The following is a 7,489-nucleotide window of genomic DNA, read 5'->3' on the forward strand; positions in this document are numbered from 1 at the left end:
AAAGTCGCTGGCTGCCCACTGGATCTGTGTCTCTTAACTTCCTGTACACCTCTTCAAAATTCAGGGTTGTTTCATGTCATTTCCAGTACACAAATGTAAATCCAAGCATTGTTACACTGGATACAATGCAGCATAAAAAAGAACAGAATAAATATAAATACATAAGATAGCTATATACATAGATCGATTATATGTACATAAAGTGACATTAATTACAGGTGTGTCTTACATAAAGTGACTGACAGGAAATGGTAAAGGAGATGTGGTGGGGTGGGTTAGTAATTCTTCTATCAAGCCACCTCTCATTCTTTGCTCCAAAGAAAAAAGCCCTAGCTCACTCAGCCTATCACATATCCTCCAATCCAGGCAGTATCCAGTTAAATCTCCTCTGTACCCTCTCAAAAGCTTCCACATCCTTCCTTTAATGATGCAACTGGAACTGAACACAGTGCTTGTAGTGTGGTTGGACCAGCTTTTTATAGGACTGCAGCATTGCCTCCAGAACGCAATCCCCCAACTATTGAAGGCCAACACACCTTAACCACCCTATCAATTGCGAACTGCGGCCAGACAGTGGACGGGAGCATGAGAAGAGGCGACTTCACACAGGTCTGTGAACGAAGATTTTTTAAAAAACAGCGCCTCGTGGCGGTTTTTGGAGTTTGAACCACAGCTAATCAGTGAATGGGAGCATGCGAAGAAGAGACAACTTCATGCAGGTCCACGATTGAAGATTGAAAAAGTAGTGCTTCACAGCAGTTTGAATGGTGGCCAGTCAGTGAATCGGATTCATTAGCAAGGATGAATAAAAATGAGGCAGGGGCAGCAGTAGGAGGAGGCAGTTAACTGGGTGACAGTCAGAAGAAGGAAGGGAAATGGGCAGACAGTAAAGAGTAGCCATTCCCCTGAATCATAAATATATTGTTTTGGACAGTGTTGAGGGGGATGACCAACCAGGGGGGAGCTGCAATGACTGGGTCTATGGCACTGAGTCTGGCGCAGTGGCTCGGAAAACGAGAGGTGACGAGGACTGCAGTCGTGGTAGGAGATTCCATAGTTAGAGGAATAGAGATGAGAATCTGTGGAAACGATAGAGACACCCAGATGGTATGTTGCCTCCCAGGTGCCAGGGTCAGGGATGTCTTGGATTGGGTCCACAACATTCTAAAGGGAGATGGTGAGCAGCCTAGAAGTCGTGTTACATATTGGCACCAATGACATAGGTAGGAAAGGGGAGGTGGTCCTAAAGAGAGATTTTATGGAACTAGGTAGAAAGCTGAAAAGCAGGACCTCCAGGATAGTCATCTCTGGTTGGCTGCCCAGTGAGGGTAAGAATAGGAGCATTTGGCAGATAATGTGTGGCTGAGGAACTGGTGCAGGGGGCAGAGGTTCCGATTTCTGGGCCATTGGGATCTCTTCTGGGGAAGATATGACCTATGCAAAAGAGATGGGTTACATTTGAACCTGGGAGGACTACTATCCTTGCAAGTAGGTTTGCTAGAACTGTTCAGGGGGGTTTAAACTAATTGGGCAGGGGGATGGGAACCAGAGTGGTAGGGCAGAGGATGGGGCTGTTGGTTTACAAACAGAAGCACTGTGTAGTGAGACTGCTAGCAAGCAGAGGCTAATGATAGGGCAAAATTGCAGTCAGTGAGAAGAGACGTAAAGAGCGTAGAATGAGTTACCAGCACAAGTAGTTCATGCAAGCTCAATTTCAATGTTTAAGAGAAGTTTGGATAGGTACATGGATGGTAGGGATATGGAGGGCTATGGTCCCTGTGCAGGTTAATGGAAGTAAGCAGTTTAGAATCAGAATCAGGTTTATTATCACTGACTTGTGTCGTGAGGTTTGTTAACTTTAAAGGGTTTTGGCTTAGGTTAGATGGGCCAAATGGCTTGTTTCTGTGCTGTACTTTTCTATGACTAAAAGGGGAGACAAAATCGAAAAGGATGATAAATACAGGACTGAAGGCATTATTTTGAAATGCACGCAGTACACGGAATAAGGAAGATGAACATGTAGCACAGTTAAAAATTGGCAGGTATGACTTTGTGGGTATCACCAAGTCATGGTTGTGAAGATTATAGTTGGGAGGTCAACACCCAAGGATGGATACAGATTGTATCGAAAGGACAGGGAGGTAGGCAGAGGGGGTTGGGATGGCTCCTCTGGTAAAGAAAACCCAAATCCTTAGAAAAGTGACTGGAAGGTGTAGAATCCTTGTGGGTAGAGCTAAGAAACTGCAAGAGTAAAAAGAACCTGATGTGTGTTATATACAGGCCTCCAAACAATTGCCAGGATGTGGGCTCCAAATTACAACGATAGATGACAGCAATAATACGAGGTTAATTCCCGGGATGGTGGGTCTGTCATATGTTGAAAGATTGGAGCGACTGGACTTGTATACACTGAAATTTAGAAGGATGAGAGGGGATCTGATTGAAAAATATAAGATTATTAAGGGATTGGACACACTAGAGGCAGGAAACATGTTCCCAATGTTGGGGAATCCAGAACCAGAGGCCACAGTTTAAGAATAAGGGGTAGGCTATTTAGAACAGAGTTGAGGAAAACCTTTTTCACCCAGAGAGTTGTGGATCTATGGAATGCTCTGCCTCAGAAGGCAATGGAGGCCAATTCTCTGGATGCTTTTAAGAAAGAGTTAGATAGAGCTCTTAAAAATAGCGGAGTCAAGGGATATGGGGAGAAGGCAGGAATGGGGTACTGATTGTGAATGATCAGCCATGATCACAGTGAATGGTGGTACTGGCTCAAAGGGCTGAATGGCCTACTCCTGCTTCTATTGTCTATTGATAGTCATGGGGTGATTTCAAAATGCAGGTAAATTGGGAAAATCAGCTTGATGCTGGATCCCAAGATAGGGTAATTTGTAAAATGCCTAAAAGATGGCTTTTTAGAGCTGCTTGTGGTTGAGCCCACTATGGTATCTGCTATTCTGGATAGGGTGTTGTGCAATGACCAGAATTGATTAGAGAGTTTAAGGTAAAGAAACCCTTAGGGAGCAGTGATCATAATATAATAGAACTGACTCTACAATTTGAGATGATAAAGTCAGATGTATCAGTATTACAGTGGACTAAAGAGGCATGAGTGAGTAGCTGGCCAAAGTTGATTGGAATGGGACACTAGCAGGGATGACGGCAGAGCTGGAGATCTGGGAGCAATTTGGATCCATAGATGGATCCCAAAGAAAAATAAGTATTCTAAAGGCAGGATGATGTAACTGTGGCTGACAAGGGAAGTCAAAGCTAACATAAAAGCAAAGAAGGGAGCAAATAATAGCACAAAAATTAGTGGGAAGTTGGAGGATTGGGAACCTTTTAAAAGCCACCAGAATGCAATTAACAAACCCACAAGAAGGGAAAAGATGAAATATGAAGCTAAGTCAGCCAATGGTATTAAAGAGGGTACCAAAAGTTTCTTCAGATATATAAAGGGCAAATAAGAGTCGAGAGTGTATATTAGACAACTGGAAAATGATGCTGGAAAAGTAGTAATGGGAGACAAGGAAATGATGGAGGAATTAAATAAGCATTTTGCGTCAGTCTTCACTATGGACGACACTGGCAATATACCAGAAGTTTGAGAGTTTCAGGGGGCAGAAATGAGTGAAGTTCCCATTTCTAGGGAGAAGGTTCTTAGAGAATTTAAAAGTCTGAAGGTAGATAAATCACCTGGGCAAGATGGACTACACCCCAGGGTTCTGACAGTGGTAGCTGAAGAAATTGTGGAGGCATTAGTAATGATCTTTCAAAAATCAATAGGTTCTGGCATGGTTCCAAAGGACCACAAAATTGCAAATATCATTCTAGTCTTCAAGAAGGGAGAGAGGCAGAAGAAAGTAAGTTATAGGTCAGTTAGTCTGACCACAGTGGTTGGGAAGATGTTGGAGTTGATTATTAAGGATCGAGCTACTTGAAGGCACATGATAAAATAGGCTGAAGTCAGCATGGTTTCCTTAAGGGAAAATCTTGCCTGATATATCTGTTAAATTTCTTTGAGGAAATAATGTGTAGGATAGACAAAAGAGAATCAGTGGATATTGTGTACTTGGATTTTCAGAAGGCCTTTGACAAGGTGCCACACATGAGGCTGCTTAACAAGTTAAGAGCCCATGGAATTACAAGGAAAGATGCTAGCATGGATAGAGCATTGGCTGGTTGGCAGGAGGCAAAGAGCAGGAAATAAGGGAGCCTTTTCTGGTTGGCTGCCATTAAATAGTGGCATTCCACAGGGACCGGTGATCAGACTGCTTCTTTTTATGTTATGTATCAATGAGTTAGTTGATGAAATTGATGGCTTTGTGGATGATACGAAGGTAGGTGGAAAGACAGCTACTGTTGATGAAGCAGACAGACTGCAGAAGGACTTAAACAGATTAGGAGAATGGGCAAAGAAGTGACAGATGAAATACGGTGTCAGGAAGTGTATGGTAGAAGAAATAAGAGCATAGAATATTCTCTAAATGGAGTGAAAATTCAAAAATCTGAGGTGCAAGGAGACCTGGGAATCCTCATGCAGGATTCCCTGAAAGTTAATGTACAGGTTGAGTTGGTGGTGAGGAAGGCAAATGCAATGTTAGCATTCATTTTGAGAGGACTAAAATATACAAACAAGCATGTAATGCTGAGGCTGTATAGGGCACTGGTGAGGCCTCACTCGGAGTATTGTGAGCAGTTTTGGGCCGCATCTAAGAAAGGATGTGTTGACATTGGAGAGGGTGCAGAGGAGGTTCACAATGGTGATTCCAGGAATGAAAGGATTATCATATGAGGACTGATTAATTGTGCTGGGTCTGTAGTCACTGGAATTCAGAATGGGGTGGGGGGGGGGGGGGAAATCTCATTGAAACCTATCGAATGTCAAAAGGCTTCAGTAGAATAGATGTGGAGAGAATGTTTCCTATGGTGGGGGAGTCTAGGACCAAAGGACACAGCCTCAGAGTACAGGGGTGTCTATTTGAACAGAGATGAGCAGGAATTTCTTTAGCCAGAAAGTTGTGAATCTGTGGAATTAGTTGCCACAGGCAGTTGTGGAAGCCAAATAATTGGATATATTTATGGCAGAGATTGATAGGCTCTTGATTATTCAGGGCATGAAGAGTTACGGGGAGAAGGCAGGAGATTGGGGCTGAGAAGGAAATGGCTCAGCCATAATGAAATGACGGAGCAGACTAGATGGGTCAAATGGCCTAATTCTGCTCCTATATCTTATGGTCTATCAACTTGTGCTGCACCTTTGAGGAATCTTGACGTGGACCCCCAAAACCCTCTACTTCTCTACACTGTTAATAATTCTGTCACTAACTCTGTAATCTGCCTTCAAATTCGGCCTTTCAAAGTGAATCACTTCATATTTTTCAAGGTTGAACTCCATCGGCCATTTCTCAGCCCAGCTCTGCATCCTGTCAATATGTCAGTTTAATCCTCAACAACCTTCCACATGATCCACAATATAACCAACCTTTGTGTCATCTGCAGACTTACTAACCCACCCTTCCACGTCCTCATCCAAGTCATTTTAAAAAATCACAACAAACAGAAGTCCCAGAACAGATCCTTGCAGAGTGGAGAACCTGTGAGATTGCATCCCTGTAGACCTGTTGTGGTGATAGGTGAATTGTAGTGCACCCAGGTCCTTGCTCAGGCAGGAGTTAATTCTTGCCAACCGATGCGCTACTGCTGACGGTTGTTGAGGTGGCTCACCTGCTGTTCTTCGGCACCAATATGATGGCTCTTCTTTTGAAACAGGTGGAACCTCAAACCGCACCAATGAGATGTTGAATATGTCCTTGAACCCTTCTAGCCAGTTGGTCAGCATAGGTTTTCAGTGCCTGGCCAGGTAGACCATCAAGGCCTGACACCTTGAGAGAATTCACCCTCCTGAAAGATGTCCTGACATTGGCCTCTGAGATGGAGATCATAGGGTCACCAACTGCTGTTAAGAGCACCAAATTTCTTGGTGTTCACCTGACAGAGAATCTCACCTGGTCCCTCAACACCAGCTCCATAGCAAAGAAAGCCCAGCAGCGTCTCTACTTTCTGCGAAGGCTGGGGAAAGTCCATCTCCCACTCCCCACCTTCATCATATTCTACAGGGGTTGTATTGAGAGCATCCTGAGCGGCTGCATCACTGCCTGGTTCGGAAATTGCACCATCTCGGATCGCAAGACCCTGCAGCGGATAGTGAGGTCAGCTGAGAAGATCATCGGGGTCTCTCTTCCCACCATCATGGACCTTTACACTACACACTGCATCCTCAAAGCAAACAGCATTATGAAGGACCCCACGCACCCCTCAAACAAACTCTTCTCCCTCCTGCCATCTGGGCTAAGGCACCAAAGCATTCGGGCTCTCTCGACCAGACTATGTAACAGTTTCTTCCCCCAAACTATCAGACTCCTCAATTCCCAGAGCCTGGACTGACACCTTGCCCTACTGTCCTGTTTATTATTGATTGTAATGCCTGCACTGTTTTGTGCACTTTATGCAGTCCTGGTTAGGTCTGTAGTCTAGCGTAGTTGTTTTTTTTTTCTCTCTGTGTTGTTTTTTACATAGTTCAGTCTAGTTTTTGTACTGTGTCATGTAACACCATGGTCCTGAAAAATGTTGTCTCATTCTTATTATGTACTGTACACAGCAGTTATGGTTGAGATGACAATAAAAGTGACTTGACTGTGGGGATTTACACGGATGTAGTGCTATCCTCCCTTTCAATGCGTGCATGAGACGTATTGTGCTTATCGAGGAGTGAAGCATCACTGTCTGTTTTGCTGGTGTTTCACCAAGTAGGAAGTAATAGCACACATACCCTGCCACAGCTGCCGTGCATCCGATTGTCTCTCTAATTTAGTCTTTCGGAAGACTAAGCCTGCACTGCTCCCTATTACTCTTGATAGTGAGGACGTGGATGTGGTGAGGACCCACAAGTACCTGGGGGTGCACCTGGATGACAGACTTGAGAGGAGCACCAATAAGAAGGCCCAGAGCTCCCTCTAACTCCTGGGGAGACTGAGGTCCTTTGGAGTATGCAGTCATCTCCTTCACGTGTTCTACCAGTCTGTTGTTGTCAGTACAATCTTCTATGCGGTTGGGTGCTGGGACAGTACCAGCAACACTGGAGATGCCAATAGGCCCAATAAACTGATTAGAAAGCCTGGCACTGTTATAGGAGTCAAACTGGTCACACTGGAGGCTGTGGTAGAACAAAGGCATTCCGGAAAATCCTGGCAATTCTGTTTCTCACCCTCGGCAAGCCACCTTGGCTGAACACTTTTGGTAATGGACTAAGACAACTGCGCTGCTCTGAAGAGCACTGAATGATGTTGTTCTTATCCCTGAGCCATTAGGCTCTGTAATGAGTCAACCTATACCCCCCTGATAGACTGTTTGTGGTAACTAATTTTTATTCTTTCTACTTTCCTTTGAATATTTATATCCCTACACTTGTAATGCTACTGTGACACTG

This window comes from Hemitrygon akajei, chromosome 3 (assembly GCF_048418815.1).
Source record: "Hemitrygon akajei chromosome 3, sHemAka1.3, whole genome shotgun sequence".
NCBI lineage: Eukaryota > Metazoa > Chordata > Chondrichthyes > Myliobatiformes > Dasyatidae > Hemitrygon > Hemitrygon akajei.